General features: G+C 37.8%; 1 protein-coding gene across 5 annotated transcripts in view; it reads left to right on the top strand.

Moving 5' to 3' along the window:
• FIGN (fidgetin, microtubule severing factor) overlaps positions 1 to 23314 on the top strand; it is a 126919-nt gene that overhangs the window by 39729 nt on the left and 63876 nt on the right. The window contains exons 1-2 of one of the 5 annotated variants that reach the window (XM_046659610.1): positions 5063 to 5089; positions 7107 to 7187. The exons of 3 other annotated variants lie outside the window; for them this stretch is intronic. The gene's annotated coding sequence lies outside the window, so the exon portion shown is untranslated. Of the gene's footprint in view, positions 1 to 5062; positions 5090 to 7106; positions 7188 to 23314 lie in introns of those variants that run through there. One more of the 5 variants, XM_046659608.1, reaches the window with a different exon arrangement.

The raw sequence follows: 23314 nt of genomic DNA, 5'->3' as shown, positions 1-23314 counted from the left end.
AGTGCTCAGGAGGAATGTTGGTGTGTTCATCTTTTAGGAAGAAGGCAGCATGATTTCCTTCTTCCTTGTTTCCATGTTTTTCCCTCCTGCTGAAAGCCAGGTATCTTGACTTCCCTCTGAGAGGACCACTGTGGCTTGACTCGGGGTGGGCAGCCGACCTAGTGGCTGGAGGTTCTTCATATATGAGAAATATATATTTGGGGGAGGGGGGAGGCTGACCCATTACTAGTAATCCTAACATTTTTGAGATACAAGCATAAACAGAGATGGAACCAATTGGCTATGAGCAGGACCTAGATAAAGGATGGATGAGGGCGATTAGGAAGATGGGATCATAAAGTAATGGGTCTGGTTTTCCTCTATGCTTTGTGGATTCTAGCTCATTACTTAATAAGCACATCTCATAGGGTGAGGCAAACAGACTCAGGAGGGTAGAATCCAGTGACATGGGCATTAGATATTAACAAACAAACCAAAGAGATCTTAAATGGTTTTATGTTTGTGTCTCACAGTTTAAGACTCTCAGGATGTTTAAATAAATCACCACCCTGTGCTGGTTCTAAATTGAATGAATCCAGACTCTTGCAATGTTATTTGTCTGGAGTTCATTCAACGTTAAAAGCTACCTTGTTAACAGTCACAAAATTAAGTATTTCCTGGCTTGTATGTTGCTCTTTTTTAAGGGTGTCAGAAACAGATTCTATCCACATACTCATTCCTCCCATCCGTTTGTGAGTATCTGCTACGTGCCCAGTACTGTGCCAGAAGCCTTTGGAGAATAGTTTCCCTGCTCATAGATCCTGGACAGGTTTGTGGGGGAAAGAGATACATAAATAATCATGACACGAAATGTGCTTAGCACTGTATCAGAGGGAAGCATAGGGCTTAAACAGGACCCTTAAGGTTGGATACAGGTTCCACGATTTACCTTGCATCTTGAGTATTAATCCTTAATCTTAATCCTCTGTATCTAGTTCTTTATCTCTAAAATGGGGATAATAACAGTTTCTCACAGAGTTAATGGACACGTTAAATGACACACTGTGTGTGAACACCCTTGTCACTCTCTCTGACACATTGTAGATTCTCAACAAATTGTTGAATCTCAACCAAGTGCTCTGGGAGTAAGGAAGAGGAGGCAATTAACTGCTTGGATAATTTGAGCAATATTTCTTCAATAAAGCAACTTTGAAGGTGGGTCTTAAGTGATAAGTAAGAGACTGCCAGGTGGGAAAAAAGTAGGAGAAAGGAGCTAAGTTATAACCAATTTACTTGTTTTCTAGTCTATTTCAAGGAGTAATGAGGAAATACTCTAAGGTTATGGCATACCACTTAACATCTATTCTTATTAAAAATTTGTTCCTGCTAAAGAAAGCACTGTTATCATTAACTGTCTTCTTTTTAGAACAGTTTCTTTTAATATCTTCATTTGGCTTCTTCATTCAAGAAATGTTATTTCTTAAGAATCCAAGATGTGCTAAGGATTATGCTGGGTAGGCAAAGGTCTCTGTCCCTGAGGAACTTGTAGTCTGTTGGATACAAAGCAGACGTGTAAATAAGTAAATTACAACTGGTAAGTGCTCTCATTATGGGGACCATCCGTCCTAGTTTGCATGGGATGGTAACAGTTTATACCTGTGTCCTGGCATCATTACTAATAGTCTCCTATCATTCTCAAATGTGTCCTAGTTGAACAACATGTGAACACATGAGTTAAAGAGTGTGTGTGTGTGTGTGTGTACAAGATATTTTGCATGTACATTGAAGGAAGTGTGACAAACGGTAAGGAATCAATGATGATTTTCTTAGAAAAGGTGAATTTTGAGCTGAGGTAAGATGCTGAGGGGATTGCTTGTCAGACAAGGTAGGCAGAGGGTAAAAGGAAGCACATTTTACTTAGGCTAGAGATGTAGAAGTGCCTTAGATATTCAAGAGACAATGGCAAACGAAAAGTCCCCTGTGGCTGGAGCGTGGTGGGGTGTGGCATTAACTGGTGGGGACATTTTTCAGGAGAGTAGGGGAGAATGAAACCAGATTTTAATGATTAAGGAGTGAATGAAAGTTGAGGAAGATGTTAAATATAGTCACCATTAAAGGAATTTGGCAGTGAAGGCAAAGAGTGACTAAGGTGGTAGTTTGAGATGAAGAAAGCTAGAACTTGACCATTCTTAAAATTGACGGTGAAAGTCAAAAGAGAAGGGGACACAAAATACAAAAGAGAAAGGGGCAAGTGTGAGCATGAGATCCGAAAGGAGGTGGGGAGGATGTGGTCTGGTGCCCAACTGAAAGGGCTAGCCTATGAAATAGGAGGGCTCGGAGAGGATGGAGGTAGAGAAGTTACAGGGTAGGTTGTGGGAGTATCTAGTCTGACTTTTTCTGTTTTTGGTGAAGTAGTAAAAAAGTGTGGCAGCAAAAGAGAATAGCTAAGGGGCTGGCCCCGTGGCCGAGTGGTTAAGTTCGCGCGCTCCGCTGCAGGCAGCCCAGTGTTTCGTTGGTTCGAATCCTGGGCGCGGACATGGCACTGCTCATCAAACCACGCTGAGGCAGCATCCCACATGCCACAACTAGAAGGACCCACAACAAAGAATATACAACTATCTACCAGGGGGCTTTGGGGAGAAAAAAGAAAAAAATAAAATCTTTAAAAAAAAAAAAAAAAAGAGAATAGCTAATGTTTTTGCTCCCAGTGTAGACAATGCCTGTGTAATCTTGGCCAAATGATTTTCCTTTTCTGGACCTTGGTTTCTTCAAGTGTAAGTTAGGGATTGAATTGACACTTTCTAAGTTTCCATCCAGTTATGGTTCTGCATTTTGTCGAAATGTTATGAGAAGCTAAGCCAGTTACCTGCACCACCACCCCTTCCTCCACTTCATCTTGCGAAAGAGAGGGTTCCATGGTCAAATAAGTTTGGGTTACAGTTAAACAGGTTTCTTTAAAATGGGACCTCTCAAAACCTCTAGAATGCTAATGTGTCTTAAGAAACTTGAAGAGAGGGTTATAATATACAGCATTCCCCAAACTGATTAAACTATATTATCTGGAGTTCCATGGAACATACTATGGGAAACATTTATCTAAGCATTTATTCTTCCAAGTAGTTTATAAAAAATTTTATCCCCAGTTAACAGGGACTAACTGCTTAATGGCTCTTGTCTCTAGTGAGCACGGATGTTTGCTTGGAAATGATGTATCTCCTTACAGTATCAAAAGAAGAAGAAGAAAAACCTGGGCATACGGAATATTGACAGAAACAAAACCTGGCCAGGCATCATGGCTTTGAGATGATGGCGGAGAGCTCTTGGCCCCTCCAGCTCTTCCCTTGGATGAACTCAAGAGAAAAACATATAAGCTTATAAAGCTCTTGTAAGGAAGGCCAAGATAACAGGTGCTGTGTTACCTGTGTGATTTCAGAAGTTCCAAAACAACTAAGGAAAGTAAATATGGAGCAATGTGCCTTAGTGTGTTTATATGATATTTAGGTCATTGTAGTTCACAGTATCATCTAACATTTTTATTTCTTATCCCTTCAGATACATTGTAATAAGACATTTAGTATATTGTTTAAAAAAGTACTTTACTGGCAATATTGGGTCTCTCCCAGAAATGAAATAATATGTTTTATTTTTAATAGTTTTTCCTGGCATGGATGTGTCCTTTTTCAATTCTCTTTTCTAACCTGAAGGATTATTTCATATGTATTTTTTGTATCCATAGGTTTCCTTATCGACGTGACTACTCTAATTTTCGTTGCTTTCGATTTTGATCATCAGGAGGAAGCACGCTTCTTCCCTGATAACTAACATTTTGTAAGACTTTGTGAAGTGCACTTGCAATTTCAGCAGATACACTTTTTTGTTGATTGAATCACCAGGCTTTTTATTGAGCACCTACGATGTGCTGGCACTGTGCTAGGCGCTGGAGAAAGAGTGAGAGAATGGTACCCAGTCTGTGTCCTGCCTTTTCATGTTGTCATCCTCCTTGCTCTTGTGGTTCTTCCTCAGGATTCAACTCCTTCCTCCTGGTCTCCTTGGCTCCCCCTCACTCCACTGAACACATACAGACCGACACACTCTACCACCCCTTGATTAGATAAAGGATCTGTGCCAGTTGTGGAATTTGCTTAGAGGCTGAGACACAGTCAGTGGGATTTACTTTCCTTGGAAACTAGAGGTCTGGTTTCAGGCGGTTCATGACCAGTTCGCATCACTCTGGTTCCCTCTGCCCTCTTGGTTTGAGTTCCCTTTCATTTCCTTCAGTGAAAATGGATCATAGGGAGATGGTGAAGCTGTGGTTAAAGGAAGTACCAAGGGGCTTAGCTGCCTTTTTTTAGAACTAGAGTTCTTTCAGGGACTACCTATTGCATGTGACTTCCTTTACTTTTTCTTCACGGATTCTTAAATTGTGTTTGCCTACTTGTCTCTCTCACTCTCTTTGGTACAAAGATCATAGGTTTCATTTGATTACATTTTGGTTCTCTGTTAAACTAGGCTGGGTCACCTTGCTCCACATTGCTATTTAGAATTTGCTCATTTGTTATTTTTTTCTTTTTTAACATGTCCACGGCTAAAAGTTAATGCTCTCTCCTTTTATTTTCACAGACTAGATGTCAGAGGACACAACATTAATAGAAGTCTGTCTCCTCTATTACCTTTCCAGAATAGACTGTCAAACCCCTCTAGGAATTATAATCTTCAATAGAAAGACATGTATAGTAGATTGACTTTTTTTTTTTTTAACTTCTTTTCCTAATTCTTTCATTGCTTTAAATTTGGGCTGTTTCATTTAATTGAAGAGGTATGATTAGCCTCCTTGCCATGCATAAACATAGATTATATTTTAAGCATCGAGGTGCACCTAGCTCCTTATAAGAAACTACGTTTGCAATCATATTGCTGTATATTGTTGAGCTTGTTTCTAACACCATACTTAAGAGCATAGCTATAAATAATCTTACCTTATGAAAGGCACCAACATCTCCTACTGGTACTTCCAATTAATCTGCTGGATGTGTCTAGAAAGACCAGCCGTTTGCCTGCCTGTGCTCCTTACTGAATCATGTTCTCGTGTGATAATCTTTTATCTGAACAAGTAAGTGACAATATAAAATCCTTCTATTTAAACCTGGTTAGAACTCCATGTGCTAAAAAATTCAGTTTGTATTTCTGATTCAACAATTTTGTTTTTCATAGTTTGCAGTCATAATACAAAATAGAACATTTTTTTTGTGTGTGAAACATAGCCTTATTTGCTAAGACAGCAATGTTAGAAAAATAGTCTTTTCTCTAGGTATAACAAAACAAATGCTTAAGATGAATTTGATTGAACGTTTGAAATTTTTCTTTAAACATCTTCGCTTTAAACATTTTTGCCTCTGAATCTTTCCTCACTTCTTGAAGAGAATCTTTGGAAACAAATGAAAAGCATTTTGGTTCGTCTTTTCCTTGGACGGAACGTTCTGTTCTTTATTGTAATTACAAATTCCTCTGGCCCTGGTTGTGGTACATAGTTCCCTGTTTCCTTATTCTACAACTCCCACTCTTGTTTTTGTTTGCTTTTAATTCTTAAAAGGGTTAATTTTGTCCTCAATTCTCGAAACGTGAGGGAGAGTTGATTGTCACTAACTATTTTAGTGTAGGTAAAATGAAATATTTGGTAACCAAATGAGATCTGGCTAGATTGAACTGTGTAACCAGTCATTAAAGGCTGCCACTTGCTGACTTACTGGTGTTAAGTTACTCTTAGATTAGTTAATGGCTGCACTATGTTCTAGGCATATTGAAGTCACTGTTTAAAATAGGTCACATCATGTAGCGAAGTAAGAAAATGTCTGCACTTGTAAACCAGAGACAACAAACTCAGATGCCTCCTAGGACCAGATTTGTTAGAAATAAGTGAAGGAAGACAGATAGTAAGATTATTTTCTTTGTCATCACTGAGCACTAGCAGATTGTTGATTCGTGAAAATAAAGACACAGGGTTCCAGATTTTCTTGTCTTTTCTGGATGTACCAGATACTCCATTTTTATGTAAATTATACCAGTTTTTTAAAGTATTAGGTAACTAATCAAAGATTTTACAAACACTGTACAGTCTGCATTTTGTACATGGACTGTCAGTTTTTGACCTCAAGAAACCCCATTAATTTGAAAGATAAATTTAGTGTTATATTAAAAACAGTGTGCATAGTATTCTTAATTCTGTGGTCAATGGTCAACGGTCCATTTCCTTTGGGAAAAAATTTGTTTTTGAGTCCCATGGTCCTGACTCTTAAGCAAAAGACTGAAAGGCAATATGGGTTGATAATTCACCCAAAAGCATGTTGGAAAATGTCAAGAGTTGGAAGTCAATTCCTAATATTGTCTAAGGAAATCTTCAGTCTTAGTCTGAACTAAGTCTGCAGTTTTAACAATCATTGATTGGGGTAAGGCCTATAAGCTAAGAACCCAAAAGAATTTTAACTTTAGTCACCTATTTCAAAAACTTTAAAATTATAAAATTACATTTTTGGTTACAAATCTATCTTTGCAACATGAACTGCATTCTTTTTATTCCTCCATCTTTAGAATGTAAAGCAACTAAATATGTGCAAAATAATCTTTTATATGGTAGAAACTCTTGAACCACCCTTCAGCTTTTACTTCTCTAGATTAAATAATTCAGACTTCTTTAATATTTCCATAAATTCTATTTTACCCACTTTTAAATAATTTCTAGATGGAGCTGTTATTATTAATAATCACACTAAATACCAGAGAATTACGTAACTGCTTTATTACATTTTATATATTGTATGTATTTATCCAGATTAGATACACTTTTTGAAAATGGTTCCATTCCCAATCAGGATTAGTTTTTGGTTCTTTTTAAGTTCTATGGTGTTCTATGCATTTGTTTCTGCTGCTAGAGATTGCTGTTCCATTGTATGTTTTTCTTCCATAAATGTATAATCTTATCCCTACCCATTATTTTATTTTTAAATTTATGTCCACGATTTAACCTTTTGTTGTGAATTCCAATTATGTCCACTCCTGAGTTAGCCACAGCAGCTATCCCGGTGTGATGTCATCTTTGAAATTAAGTATCATGTGTTCTTTCTTTATTGAAGGCAGTTAGCTGGAGTGTTTAAGAAATACTGGCCTCATCCTTGGGGAACACTGCAGTTGGCTTCCTTGACATTGAATCATTGGTAACTGTTCTTTCATAGGCCCAATTTGGCCATCTGATTTATGTGCTATGTATCTTAACAATTGAGGACTACTAACATACTGGAGAAAAAGTGCATGTCCTTTAATGTCTGGGTCACCCAAACTGAGGACATCTTAAGCTGCCAAATTAAGATTATTTGTAATTTGGGGCTTATTTCATGGTACTGAGTACAAGTATTCTAGTTACACTTGTGGTTTTAGAGAGTATTTCCTTCTCATTTGGATTCTCAAATGCAAAATATAACCCTGTAGCATATTATGTGGGTTTGTGACACTCCCATGGGGACCTTGGGCTCATAAACCAGCGAATGGATTATATAATGCTGCATAAATGCTGTATTTTTCATCTGACAGACATAATCTTGATCCTATATTTTTATGTTACCTAACTGCTTCAGAATACCACTTTTGAAGCAACCCATCAAAATGGAAATTGCTTCTAAAACATGTAGCAATAAATATTGGTCAAGGCTCTGTGTAATTCAGAGTGACTCACTACTTGAACACTAGTCGATTGAAATTCTCTGTTGTTTTTAAAAAAGGTTGATCATTTCCATTTTATGGTATTGTTTGGTTCCTCTCTCTGTTGGTTAACCATATATTTCTTTTTTTTATAGTTAAAATTCTCTTTCTGATGTGTCTAAAGCACGTCTGAGAGTGAATCAAACATAAAAACAGGCATAGACAGAATGAAAATTCAAAATATTGAGAAGTGATATGGTATGGAAATTTAAACTATATATGAGACCAAGACACATATGTGGGACCCACGAAGCCAGTCATGAAGGGATGAACAACACTTTAGGACTTCCAGTGTAGAGCTTTGTCTCCGCCATGTTACATTTGAAAAACTTGATGCCAGAGCTGGGATTTCTTTCCAGCATCTCATAATCTCACTGTTGTATTAGTCATCTGATAGGCTACTTGCTTTCTCTGCTTCTCTTTCTACAAATCATTGTTAGACCCTGCTTGTCCTTTTCTGAAAACATGAACAGAAATTTCCTAAAGTTTGCTCTCCTATTTTGTTGAATGAGAGAGGATTCTAGAGTTATCAGCTCTGGCTTTAGGTTCTCCTTCCTCCCACCCACTTATATTGTCCTGCTGAACAGTCAGGTGAATACGACCTTCTCCATGTCTACTTCTTGCTCAGAAGCCTTCTGAAGCTCGCAACTTTCGCTGCACTGAGTCTGAATTCCCTCTTACTTCTAAGGCTACAATCACCTAGACTCATCTTCCATTCTAAGCAGGGATTTCTTTTTCAACTTCCCATAGACATATTGTGCACACATTTCTCCATTTTTGCCTCTGTTCATGCGTTCCAAATCCTCTTCATTCTATATAGCCAGTATCAAGGGTCATCTTATGTATAACTGTTTTAGGCTGCTGATCTCCTTCAATTCTAATCGTTCCACCACTTTATCTATAACATACAGTTCTCTGTTAGATTATGTCTTATTTTTGTTTGCCATTTTACAACCTGAAGGCTAGACCTAGGACCATGTCTTCTATTCCCAAGTTCCCCCATGGTGAGCACACAGTAGGAATCATTGGCTACTCACTCCATTGATGATTGATCTCCTGGATCTTTCACATGATGTGTCTTTCATAAGCAAGCATGGGCATAAAGAGATTGGTTTTAGAATGCATCACTGAGAGTGAGAATGAATGCCATATAAATAACTTCTTTGTAAAGTGAAATTGTATGCCCAAATATTTTCTGACAAATTTTATTAAAGGAGAGTAGGACATAAGATAAATCAAATCCTTGGGATTTACTTTATGAAATATAATTGGCACATTATGCAGTTTTCACTAAGAGGGTTAATGCCTGACTTTCTAAAGCATTTGTGCACTAACTCCTAACTCACTGACCTGGGATGATGTCGTTTGGTGGTCTTTTGGTTAGACATGTTGGCTTTCCTGACTGAAGATTTGTGAGGATTCCGTAGCCTTGATTTGATTCTGCATGTTATTATTTACTTTTTATTCCTACTTTGAATACAGGACTACTATTAAAAACAGACTATGAAAAACTAGTTAATGTTAGAGTAAAAAATTAATATACTGCTAAATTTTGTTTGCATTGTTAGTTACAATGCAAAACATCTTGTTCCCTACGTAGAAGGTACTTAATCAAATGGTAAGTGGGAAAAAATGTAAACGAATTGCTTTGGTTACTAGAGTCTCTATTTTTGACTCTCTTTCTCAAAGAGCAGTGCTTTGATGTGAAGTCGGTTGACCACTCTCAGTTACCTCATTTTGGAGTGAAGTCTAGCACTCTGAAACGGAAAAGATAAATTATTCTTTGGGGAGCAATGCAGTTTACTAAGCTGTGTATGAGGCTGGGGGGTCAGGTGACCTGACTGTGTTCAAATTGTAAAAGGCAAGTGTCAATTGACAGTGCGTTCCTCTCTCTAAACTAGCACTCAAAGACTAGTGGTTTAGCTTGCAGCTACCATTCCTACATAACTGTTCTGGAAGGAGGTTTTTGTTTGTCTTGTTGGCTAAGCCTAACACTGGTTTAAAATGTTTAGCTACGACTCCTTCAGTATTTTCTCTGAAGAATCTGGGGTGGGCTTGGCGAGCAGGGGACAAGGAGTTAGGGAAGTCCTGATGGTTTTATTGTTCTGAATACCGTTCTGTTTCTTTTCTCTTCTAAACCTTTCGAATGCCTCTGAGAATCAGGATGTAAACCTTATGTGTCATTTTGGTAATACCGTTATTCTTAACCAAAAGAGAACTCTCTGGAAGCATCTAGCTCTACATATGTATGGGTATGTGTTTGTATACACAATCTCACACGTGTCATGATATGAAATGTGTTACTAATGACTGATGATTTTAAATTATACACATTTTCCAAACCTCATTCAACGAATATAAGTAAATATTCTGCCCTTCAAAGCACATTTGGCCCTCCTGCTTGGGAAGTACTTTCCGTCCCATGTCACTTCTTCTGATTATCTTTAGTGTTGGTAACACTTATCCCTTAAGAATGTGTATATGATTTGGGAAAATAGCAAAATGTCACTTGGAGCCAAGCCTAGTAAATGAGGTACGATGAGAATTGATCATATGAACCTGACAATAGTTCACCTCAAAAAAGTTCTAACTATAAAATAAACCTGGTTTTCTTGCATGGTTCATAACAAGAAATGTATATCACAGTGTATATACGGCAGTGTTGCCTACATTTCTCACTGTTTTACACTCCCACTTCTGCTTTACGCAGCAATGAAACTTCAGGTATGTTGTTGTATTGCTCATCAAAGGAGCACTTTCAGAAGATTGTACTTGAAGGGCTTTCTAATAGCACTAGAAGGACTTCCCCGCCATGCCGCAGAAATCTCTCCCCTGCGTTGAGAGTACGTTTAATCAACATTATGGCAATTAGGGCTCTTCTAGAAGTCCTTCACCCTCTGTTTTGTGGCAGGAACCTTGTCTGGGATAAAACTGTCATGAGTAGAGGTAATTTGAAATTCATCCTCCTTTTATTTATGACAGGATAAATTAGGATGGGGAGATGGGTACCCATCTTTTTCTAACTGCAAGAGTTAAAGTTGAAGTCTATTCTGAACTTCGAAGATAACTCGTTAGAATTCCACCACTTAGGACATGTTGTGACACTATTTCTCAGTCATTGCTTTTGTACTGTTTTAATCATCTCGGTGGATGAATTGATTGAGAAGTTGTTATGGGGCTTAATGCCAAACTGAAGAAGTCTAAACTTGATGACTCTCTCAGATAGTTTTGTGTCCTTGATATGTTTTGCTATGATTTTTGCCACAAAGCTGCTTTAAAAAAATGCATTGTCGTCTTCATGTGTTTTCATGATAATCTTCTCTTGGTAGTTTGCGCCACGTGTCTGTATAGTAGCTCTAGAAACCCATTGCTGGGAGAGTGAAGTTCTCTTTCAATAGCCATAATGAAAATCCAGACTGTCTGTGAGCATTCCTTGCTTTGGCTTCCCAGTTATTCATCCAGGAGCATTGTATTTCATGTCTTAGGAAAAACTATTTGAAGAGCTCAGATATACAAATTAAAATATTCTTTCACTTATTTCAGATAATGATACTGTTAGATCATTAATATTGACCCAGAAGAAGAGCAGACTCAGCCTTCCTATTGATGAGTTGTGGTGGCTGTGAAAGCTAACATAACCTTAGTCTTAAATCATGGGTCCCTACCAAGGGAGGTGGTAGTTCCTCTGAACTCTACATGCACCATGTTACTTTTGAAGTCACGGTTTTAGTCCTGGAGTACCTCTGCCAAAGGTGAATTTTATCCAGAAGATATTGTCAAAGAGAGTAAATGATCTGAAAAACTTGTGCTATTTATTTATTTGTTTATTTTGGTGAGGAAGATTGGCCCTGAGATAACATCTGCTGCCAATCTTCCTCTTTTTGTTTGAGGAAGATTGTCATTGACCTAATATCTGTGGCAGTCTTCCTCTATTTTGTATGTGGGACACCACCACAGCATGGCCTGACAAGTAGTGTGTAGATTTACTCCAGGATTGAACCCATGAACACCGGGTCACCGAAGCAGAGCATGTGAACTTAACCACTATGCCACCGGGCTGGCCCAAACTTGTGCTATTTTAAATTATTAAAGAAACTGGGAGAATTTGGCTTGGCAATAGGAAGAAAGACTTCAGGGAAGATATGGTAATAGTTTTTCCTTATTTGAAGAGCTGTTTGCCATTTAGAAAATAATAGATGGCTTCTGTATGCTTCACAAGAGGGTGGAAGAAGGAGTATAAATTAATTTGACAAAAGATATTTGTGACTCTGAACTAAAAGTCTTAACAAATACAGACGTGAGAGAATATATTCCCATACCTGGTTCAGTACATGAAAGTATGTTAGGTGCTTTGAGGAGAGGAAACACAACTCTTACAATCTTACATGAACACATTTTTATAGCTCCAATAAAAGTAGAAAATAATGTTTTATTAGATTGCATTGATAAAGCCCTGTGAGACATAGAGGAAAGTGAGATCACTGAGTGGAGACACATTGACCTGTCCCTCTCAGAGCCTCAGTTGAGGGTGGGCACCTGAAACTAAACTGTTTGCTTGAGACAAACAACAGAGAACTGAACTAGGAAAGGAAAGACCTGAGGTTTAATGGGTTAAATTCTACCCCTGGGACTTGGGCGTATTATCTAACTTCTGGACCTCCATTTCCTCATCTAGAAAAAGAAAATTGTAATGATTCAATAATAGAACTATTGTTAGGGTCCATCTGGATAATGTTTGTAGAAGAGTTTTAAAAACTCAAAAAGACCATGCTTGGGGCTGGCCCCGTGGCCGAGTGGTTAAGTTCGCGCGCTCTGCTGCAGGCAGCCCAGTGTTTCGTTGGTTCGAATCCTGGGCGCGGACATGGCACTGCTCATCAGACCACGCTGAGGCAGCGTCCCACATGCCACAACTAGAAGAACCCACAACGAAGAATATACAACTATGTACTGGGGGTCTTTGGGGAGAAAAAGGAAATAAAAAAAAAAAAAAAAAAGACCATGCCAATATTAGAGGTTGCTGTGACTTAAAATTTCATTTCTCTTGCTTTTACTATGTTTAGGCAAAGTAAATGCTGAACTTCTCTTGACTTTTAGTAATGCCTTCATAGAGACTAAATAGTATTTCAAGATGAGAATGCCTGCGTAATATGCTGTTTATAAGTCTCTGCATTGTGTGTGTGTATGGGTGTGTGTGTGTGTGTGTGGTGTATATGTGTGTGTGCATTAAGGAAAGACAGTTTTTGGATAAACATCACTATTATCCTGTAATAACAATGTGTTGTAAAGGAGAACTTTTGAAATGATAGCATTTAACACACATACTTACACACATTTCTTGTTAGTGGAGATGTCTTATCCTTGATTTTTTAACATTGGAAAAACACAGAGGCTGGTGTCCTTGGAAATACCATAGAGATCTATTGACAGGATAATATCGGAAAAAAAGGCTACTACACATAACTGTCATGTGTAGTTATATGGTAGTATTTAATATTAGCCAAAGAATTAACAAAAATCAACTTTAACAAAAATTAGCTGGACCATAAGAACAGCAGTCAATAGTTTGTAAAGCACCTTCTCCAGGCCTGCCAGGACTCCCTGCCCTTCTAATTCAGTGGCTCTCAACCTTGGCTGCATAGTTGAATTACCTGGGGAGCTTTCAAATCCCACTGCCTCGCCTGCACCCCTAACCAATTAATTCAGAATCTCTGGGGGTAAGAACGAGTTATCAGGGTCTTTTAAAGCTCCCCGGGCAATTCCACTGTGCACCAAGTTTGAGATGCGCTTACCCGTATCTGTCCGTAGGACCATATTGGATTTACAAACTGGAAGGCTATTTTTGACTCCTTCTTTGTCTCCTTCCTCTCTATTTAATCTTACCAAGTTCTGCAGATTCTCCCTTTGCTGGATTGGTTTGACCCTTACCTTCCCTAGTAATGCCAGCCTAGCCGAGGCCGTTATAGCTTAATACCTAGTTTTCTTCTTCCAGTCCCTTCTAAATGGTATTACCAGACACTTCCAAACAAGTCTTTCAAACAACAATTTTTTCATTTCGCTTAAGAACCTATACTGCTTTGGCGTCCTGGAATCCAGGATCCTTTATAACCAAACTCTGTTTAAAGAAGGAATCCTCTGATTGCTTATATTTCCTATTGCAACACTTTACAATTGGGAGGGAATTGAGGAATCAGGAAGATGAGCTGTTTTAAAACGACTTCCCTTGTAATCCTAGGATTCTGTAGAGGGGCCTTGGGGCAGGCATTGGGGAGAGAGAAGAAGAGAGAGATGCTGAATAAGAGGCAAGGCGGGATGCTCGTTCCCCCAACCCTATCCTCCTACTGCAGCCAGAGCAGGTCTATTCTGCTTCCTTCATGTATTTGGGTTGGGTTTAAGATTTAATTAGAACTGAAAAGAGTTTCACTGCTAAAAGAAAACAACAACAACTTTGAAAACCCCTAGTGGCTAATCCCCTCATTTCACGAGAGTGGAAACTAAGGCTCAGAGCGAGCGGTTAAGTGACTCATCCACAGTCAAGGGGCTAAAATCTACCCTTTGTTCCTGCTAGTGTGATCTCTTCACTCTGCAAAATAAGAAGAAACGTCATGCTAGCTCTTGACACAGGCCTTATCCATACGGGTGTTCAGCAAATATTTGTTGAATGAACACTCGAATGAATGCTATTTTGTACTTTTCTGTTTCTGTCCATGTTGTTACCAAAGAAATCTTTTGTTAAAAAAAAAATCTCCTTTTCACTTATAAAAGCAATCCTTCAAGGCATATCTCATTCTACTTCTGCCTCAAAGTCTTTCCCTCCATCCATGACTGTAAAGAGAATTTATTGGATTAAATTTTAGCCCTTTTTTTATACTGTCTCATTCTCTAATTATTTTCTGGATGTCTCTTTTCTCCATGACAAGATTGCATGTCTGTGCCTTGAAGTATAGGACCCTTGTCACACGCACCGTTTATATCTCTTCTAGCATAGACAAAGCTGAATACATACTTGTTGAGTTGGATTACTGGATAGCCCTGAAGCTATAGCCTAGTTTTTATGCTCCTGCTAATAGTAATTAAAACACACTAGAATCAAATATCCTAAAGTATGCAGTTTGAATTTTTACTCAGTATAAGAAATGCCCTTTTGTTAAGGAATTAAAGAAATGGAATTTTTATATCCACAAAATGCCTTTCCCATTAAAATAAACTCGCATTCTTTTCATTTTGACCTCATTTTTTTTAAAGAAAAAGATTGCAACAGGAAAAGAAAGTAGATTAAATAATTTATCTGCCAGAATTTTTTTCCTGAGGTCTCTGAGTATTTGGAATCTTGGTCACTTAGCATACTAGCCCCTAAAAGCAAGGCCAAACTGCAGCTTCATGGGAAAAACACTTGGGAAATGTCCAATCCAGTGTGAGCCAACTCACAGTTGCCTTCCTTGTTCAAAGCCACATTTCCGGGCTGAATCAGCTGGAATTTTCTTTTGAAGAAAAGAGTGTTCCTGGATTGGTTTCAGGTCCTTTTCTTCACAGCAGTCATGCTAGCATTCTCCACAGTGTCCTTTTTTCTTTCTTTCTTTCTTGTTTTTTGGTGAGGAAGATTGGCCCTGAGCTAACATCTGTTGCCAGTCTTCCTCCTTTTGCTTGAGGAAGAGTGTTGCTGAGCTAACATCTGTGCCAGTCTTCCTCTATTTTGTATGTGGGATGCTGACACAGCACAGCTTGATGAGCAGTGTGTAGATCCATGCCCGGGATCTGAAGCTGCAAACCCCAGGCCACCAAAGCGCAGCACATGAATTTAACCACTATGCCACCAGGCCAGCCCCTCCACAGAGTTCTTCATAAGCCAGTAGGAAAAGTGATTCTATCATTTCCCCTGGAAGAGAATTCAAATGCATGTTGTGTCCCTTAGAAACTCATACTTTGATGACCTCCCCACTAAATGTCCATCTTCTTCCTTAGGAGAACATTCCAGTCTACACAGCAAGATTCCATGACAAGCAGCTCGAGCATTTAGAATTCTTGGTATCATTTGCTTTAGTATAGTATTCTTTCCATTCATTCGCTGACATTCATGCGCTACTTCATTCAACAACTATTTATTGACCCCCTCAGAGAAGCAACAAAATACTTAAGAAAATGGACTTAGAGTTAGACTTGTATTTGAGCTTAAACTTAATTGATGTTTGAATATGGGCAAGTTGCTTAACTTCTCTGGATCTCAATTTTATAATCTGTAAAGTGATCATAATAACAGCACTATTGTCTAAGGTCATTGTATGGGCTATATAATTCCTATGAATACCTTAGCATGGTGCCTGGCACGTGGCATGTATTCAAATATTGTATCACTCCTATGGCCTGTTCTACATTAGGCAGCCTGCTCAAGATACCAGAGCTAAGAAAGCATGTTTCTTGCTGCTTTGGAGCTCAAAGTCCAGTGGGGGAGACATCTGCCTAGATATAGTTTTACTGTACAATGTAACAAGTACCAAAATAGAGTTACATACAATGGGCAATTGGAGCCAAAGGAGGTGCCTCTGACTGGGGAGGGGGAAGTTGGGGGAAAGCACAGGGAGGTGATGGGTTGTCTGAATTGTGAAGAATATGTAGGCAGTTGCTAAGTAATAAGAGTGTAAGGTGAGTCTGAGAATCAGTCCCATGTGCATGGAAGCAGGAAAGAGAGTTCCCTAATCTAGGAAGAAGTCCCTTCACATGCCTGCAGTGTGAGGGAATGACGGGAGATGGGATTGGGCTTGCGGCGTTGGCAGCCTGCTCCCTCAGCTCTTCTCCCAGCACTTGCTACCTGTTGCTGAAGAGCACTGAAACCACCCTGACAGGGAGTTCCTTACCACAAGTAGGAACTGCAGATAGCAAAAACCTCAAAAGAGGATGGATTTCATAGGAACTTGTCTGGAAGGACTGGGCAGAGGGACAAAAGGAGTTCGACAGCATGTGGAAGGAGACTCTTGCACCTTAGTTTGGGAGATACACTACACATTTTCACAGGTACGCTCACTGCTGCCTTATTCTTTTATGCCTGCGGAGTCCGTACTGGATCTCAAAGGTCAGACCATTTTAGAAAAGTGCTCTTGGAACTTTAGGAATTAGTTCCCTGGGGGTAAACTTGCTTTCGATGAAAGGAAGAGGCCGTGCAGTGCAGTGGAATCATTCCACACTTTATACCTTAGACTTAGGATACGTAGGATCTGCAATTGACTCTTCTGCTGACAGACTTTGTGACCTTTCTAAGTATTGAGCCCTGGATTTCTCCTGTGTCACTGAAGAGCATGTACCAGACAATGTGGAAGTTGATTCCAGTTCTTAAGTTCTATAATTCAAAGTTTTTAAAATATAAGTTGTTCTAAAAGAAAGAAAAACAATGGCACATTGAAACATTCCAATGTAGATTCCTGTGAATGTAGAAATTGAAGCAGATGATACAGGACAAATACCATCTTTTTGTTAAAGACAAGGTCTGAGAAAGTGAAGCAAAGAGGCTTTTTAAGAGGGGTGGGGAAATAGCCTTAAATTATGTGCAGCAAAAGTGAGGGACCAAGGAAAATCGAGCCTTTATACCGCCTTGCTCCTATATAAACACCCCAAAACATGGACAAGTTGTTTCAAAAGACAAAACAAAACTATCATAAAAAAGAGGGTAGAAAGACGATTGTTAGGAAAGGAATGGGTTAGACTAAACCTCATATATTTTAAAAAGTAGGAGCCACAAGTGAGTCCAAATCGTATACATTCTAAGATGCTTTTTTAGCTCCCAGTCATTATTCTAGAGACAGTAACTGATTTTGTAAATTGCACAGGGTGGGTGACACTGTCTGTAAAAATTTGAAAGCCATTCCTCCCTCCTTCCCTTAAAATATATCCTCTCTTTTTCATGTATATTTTATGAGATGCTGTCTTTGTACAATGATTTGTAAAAGCTCTTCAATGTATGAGAATATACTAACAGTGACCCAATTGCCATTTGCAATGATATAGAATAACACAAATTACTAAGTAGCCACAGACTAGTTTATGAAGAACAAATTATTCCAGACAAATTCATTTCTTTCCATAGTAAAATGACAGGCCATGTATTGTGTGTGGAGGTAGAGGTTGAGTTAGCGGTAAAATAGTAAGGCATCTTAAATCTCACATGATGTCATCAATGAACTGGACATAAGATTTTGAGGCTATTTTATTGTTGGGTTGATTCTCATTCACTAGGGAGTGGCGAGCACCCTTAGGTAGGAGCCATGATTTACTTGCATCTAGGAGAGTACCCCAAGGATATCCTCCATGGTCCAGGGTGACTGGTGTTATTTGCAAAGGTCTCTGTCACTGTATGCTCACCAGGCTTTTTGGTGAAATACTATCTCTTTGATCTTAAAATTAATTTTATTCTTATTTCTTCCACTATTAGTAACTTGACCGTACATTTGCTCAACTACAGTGATTCTAATTAAAAAATCAGTTATAAGAAAGTGTGAAAATCTCTCAGAGTCTAGAGGAGCTTAAGAAGACATAATGACTAAAAGCAATATGGTATTCTGGATGGGATTCTGGGACAGAAAAGGAATGTTAGGTAACAACTAAGGAAACCTGAATAAAACATGTACTTTAGTTGATAATAATGTATCAGTATTGGTTCATTGGTTGTGACAAATGCACCATACTAAGCTACTGTGAGATGTTAAACAGGAAACGGGTGTGGGGGATACAAGAACTCTGTGTATCTTTGCAACTCTTCTCTAAATCTACAACTATTCTAAAATAGTCAGCCACTTCTCCCTCCCCCTTACCCCCGCCCCATACATAAACCCCATTGCCTTATTCAGTACATGTTGCATCTTATTTTGGCTTCACGTATCTAGAAAAATGAGGAGTACAGAAAAGAGCTGCAAAAGTAAACGAAGATGAGGTAGGATAAAATGTCTAAATGAGTGAAACTTATCTGGCTTAACAAAGAGAACAGTGTATGGGGGGGTTTCTGAAAATTGTTTCCAATCTTATGAAAGGCTTTCACAAGTATGTCACTGAAGAGAAGACAAACAAAAGGAAACAGGCTTGAATTATAAACAGAGAGGATTTAATTTAGAAAGAATGATTTTTTAAATAAAAAGTTGGTTTAATATCAAAATAGCCAGATAAAAGTAAAGTCATGCAGTGCATAATGGTGTTTCAGTCAACAACAGCCTGCCTGTACGACAGCGGTCCTGTAAGGTTAGTGCCATATAGCCTAGGTGTGTAGTAGGTTGTGCCATCTAGATTTGAGTGAGTGCACTCTATGATGTTCACACAATGACGAAAACACCTGACGACACATTTCTCAAAACGTATCCCGTTGTTAAGTGATGCGTGACTGTAAAGGCAAATGTGGGAAATTGTATTTTAAAAGAAAGGAAAAGGATTATCTCCTGCACTGTCCTATACAGTAGCCACTAGCTACATGTGGCTATTTAAATGTAAGTTTTAGCTAGTGAAAGAAAGATTCAGTTCCTCATTTGCTCTAGCCGTATTTCAAGTGCTCAATAGACACGTGTAGCTAGTGGCTACCATATTGGACAGCACAAATATAGACCATTTCCATCACCACAGAGAATTCTGTTGGACAGTGCTGAATTCTGTGCTAATTGGTGAGTCATTGGAGTTAAGTAATTTGAGGTAACATCCAAAACATAACTATACATATAACATCCAAAACCAAATATGAATGATTTTATATGTATAGTTACGTTTACTATTTGCATATGTTACTTGGGAATTCACAGAAACTCAAAGAAAACTTTGAAACATTAAATTTTTCTATTTCACACCTTCTATTTCCTATGCCATGCAGGGAGTAAGCTGTACCCTCTTTCAGATAGATAGGACCCTGGCAGAGCCATGCCCCTTCTGCAAACTGGATGGTTCAGTCTTCCTGAGAGATTGTTCGGCTTAAAGTAGAACTGCAAGAGTCAACAGGCATCGTATTGCTATCAACAAAGTTTAGCACATAAGCAGAGTGGGTGACGCTGTAAGAATTTGAAAGCCAGCCCTCCCTCCTACCATTAAAATTTATTCTCCTTTGTATATATAATGAGATACTGTCTTTATAGATATTTTATTGCATAAATATTTTGAGTGTAAATTCTTTTTTGTATTATAACTGATGGAATTTCCATTTCTGAATATCCTCTAAACTGGGATAGGAGTGCATATCTGGGATAATTAAGACAAGGGGTGACTGAAAGGTGACCTCAAGTAATGTTCAGATATATTTCAAGCTAACATATTAGTTTGGCTATCTGTATAAACAAAATTGGGTCTTTATTTTTTAAAACAAATTTAAGCATGGAGCTGATATTCGTTTTCAAAATGTAAACTGAAATAATTTTCAAATTTCCTGATAACTGATACAGAGTAACATTTATTACTCTAAAATATTCTTGGGCACATATTTCACTTACACTTTAGGTGTTTGATAGGGCTCAGAGGGATGGCATGGATTAGTATAAAGCTGTGCTTCTCAGACTGGTGTGCACAGACTCTTGTCCATGTGTGTATTCCTGGAATCCACAAGAATTTAACTATACATTTTCATTTTAGTGATAAAATGAAATGTCTTATAGGAATAAAATTATAAATAAAATTATAACATAAATTATATTTATATATATTTATATAAAATATAAATAAAATTATAAATAAAAAATAAAATTACAGGAATAAAATTGTTTTGATAGTGAAAATTTCAATAGAAAATGTTTTTTCATAGAAGAAATTGTTAATTTTTTTAAGTCAGTGTTTCTCCAGCTGAGCACCAGTTCTGTGAACCATGATAGTTTCAAAATGACTTTTCCTTTGTAGGTGAACTTATATGTTACTCAAATTTAAGAAAGCTTATATAATGAATTTAAACAAACAAAAGACAAATTCGTATGTGCTGTCCTCAGCATGATTTATCTACAGATTCAGACTTAAATCTTCTATAATCTTGAATGGTAGTTTGATTTCAATCTGGTATAAATTTTTGGTATCCATTTCTAATGCATTTAGTTATGAATATTGAAGTCACTGTGATCTTGTAGAGAATGTCTGTTTATATTCTTAGATTTTGTATAAAACATTCCACCCCTCCAACTCCCCTGGGTGTATGCTTTGCAGGACAAGAGTTTGCTGCCCCTAAGACGTTTTAGAGAGAGGAAACTTGAGTGAATATTTTAAACTATTTTTTGTATATCAGAGTTCTGAGCCTGTGAAAGAAAAGGCAGAATCTAGCTATCTTTTTGAGTCAAGACTCAAAGAAACAAACATGGAGATGATATTAATGTAACACAAATGAAAAGATGAAAAAATACGTCAATTTCTTTGAGAGTTAAGGTAGAAATTCAAAGTGTCATATTGTTTGTTGGGTTATAAAATGTTCTGCAGAATTCAAAATACTGGCCAAGACAATTGTTTTAGTGATTTGTATTCATACTCCCTTCAGAACATAAGGGATGGGACTTTTCTTTTTAAGTGAAAAATAGTTCTGCAAGACCATAATATTAAACAACTTTTAAATGGAACTTAGAAATATCGATTGGTGCTACGGTCAGGATTCATGGGTAAGAAGGCAGGATTCTTGGAGGAGACATGAGGTATTTTGTGAACCACACTTAAATTTGGGGGTTATATTGTGAATAGTTTAATCTCTTTGGTAAATTTTCCAACATCATTGAATACTCTCACCTTAAACATTTTATATTCATGTGTGTCCCTGCTATTTGATACCGACTGTGAAAACAATAGTTTGCACATGTATATGAATACTTATATATGAACATCTCCTACCCATCTTGCCTCCTATCACATATAAATGGCAGTGGTTTCATACATAAGAAGAGGCTAACATGGGTGAGAAAAAAAATAAAATATTCAAGCATAGGACTTGGCACGTGGAAAAAGATTGATGCTAGAAACAGGCGCCGGGCATGCAAATATGCAAGTATCTGGATCAAGGGGCTCTGAGTCTGGGTCAACGGCTGTCAAGCCTTTGCTTGTTATCAGAATGACCCAGAAGGTGTGTTAAAATACAGATTGCGGGGCCCCACCTAGAATTTCTGATTTAGTAGATCTTGGGGAGGGCTCTACCAGTTGCATTTCTAACCAGTTCCTCTGTGATGCTGTTGCAGCTGGTCCAGGGACTACACTTCGAGAAGCACTAGTCTATTCTAAGAATTTATAGATTATAGAGAGTTAGGTCCACAGCTCTTATGTGTGTGACTTCACATGTTCCAAGTGTTACTGCTCCTACCGTATGAAAACTGTGTGTCAGATCTTAGAAAACAAGAACAAATACAAGCATACTCTCTTGGTTCAAACAGAGCAATTGGAGCAAGGACATTGAAGAAGTGAGAAGAAAGGAGGAAATTTGGGTTTATCCAGGCCCTATTATATCTATTTCTATTAATATTACCCCAGTTCTTTTGGACCAATAAGAAGACATTATATTAACCCAAGCATCTCATGAAAAAAATTTATTGCCTTGATTGTATATAATTTTCTAAGATTTAATCTCAGAACACTTATATAGATGAAGACTTCAAGGTGAACATGTATTAGAGTTATTCTAAAGGGTCATGTTCAGAAGTGACCATAGATTCATCAGGAGTAGTGGATTTCAACCAAAGACTCAAGTTACTCATCTACTCACGAGCTAACTCTGTCCTTCTCAGAAAGTCATTTAAATTCTTCATGCCCCAGCTTGTCTATCTATTTAAAACAAAAAAGGTCATAGTCTTCTTATTTTTTTGTCAGGTGTGTTGTATAGAACAACCATACATGTGATGGTCATGCAACTCTTTGGAAGAAGAAGGCGCTAAAGAAAGCCAAAGAACGGCATTATAATGTTCAGAGATTTAGTTTCCTATAGAATTCCTCAGTCCTACTTTGAAGTTTGCTTATATAAAAAAATGAATTTTTTTTCAACTTTTGGGTGTCCTTCAAAATACTTTTACCACAGCCTCCAAATCATTTCAGTTTTGTAAAATTAAACCATTGCCTATATTACTGTAATTTTAGGCTAAAGTTGCCATTTTAATTTGAGTGTTTCTATTTAAAGAGAGTTAATACATTTGGCAGTGCAAGACTGAAAGCAGCTTTAGAACAGAATTATCCTTATCCACATTTCTCTCCACGTAAACTGCAGTCCAGGAATATCAGCAATAGCATTTCTTAAATGCCAGAACGAATGGAGAAGTCATGAAATGGGGCATTACCTTAGTAGAAATCTCTACATTAGAAAAGCTCAGTTCATTTGTGTGAAAAAAAAAAAAATAATACCCTTAGCTGGTGCAAAACAGAAGTATGAAAAGCTCCTCCTCACCTGCCTGCAAGAGATATTGAGTTTGAGTAAAACTAAGTTCATCAATCTTTGTAGGATACTTTCACTTACAAATATAATATGGTTTAAGGGAAGAAGGAACTGGGAGGGAAGTGAGAAAATCAGTTCCAGTTTGATGCTTAACAGCTGCATTCATCCATTCATTCCGTATAATATCAAGTACCCTCAACATGCCAGATAATAATAATGAGAATGCTATTAACAATATATGAATATATTAAATGT

This window comes from Equus quagga, chromosome 4 (genome assembly GCF_021613505.1).
Source record: "Equus quagga isolate Etosha38 chromosome 4, UCLA_HA_Equagga_1.0, whole genome shotgun sequence".
Classification (NCBI taxonomy): domain Eukaryota; kingdom Metazoa; phylum Chordata; class Mammalia; order Perissodactyla; family Equidae; genus Equus; species Equus quagga.
This window is presented reverse-complemented; position numbering and strand designations above follow the sequence as displayed.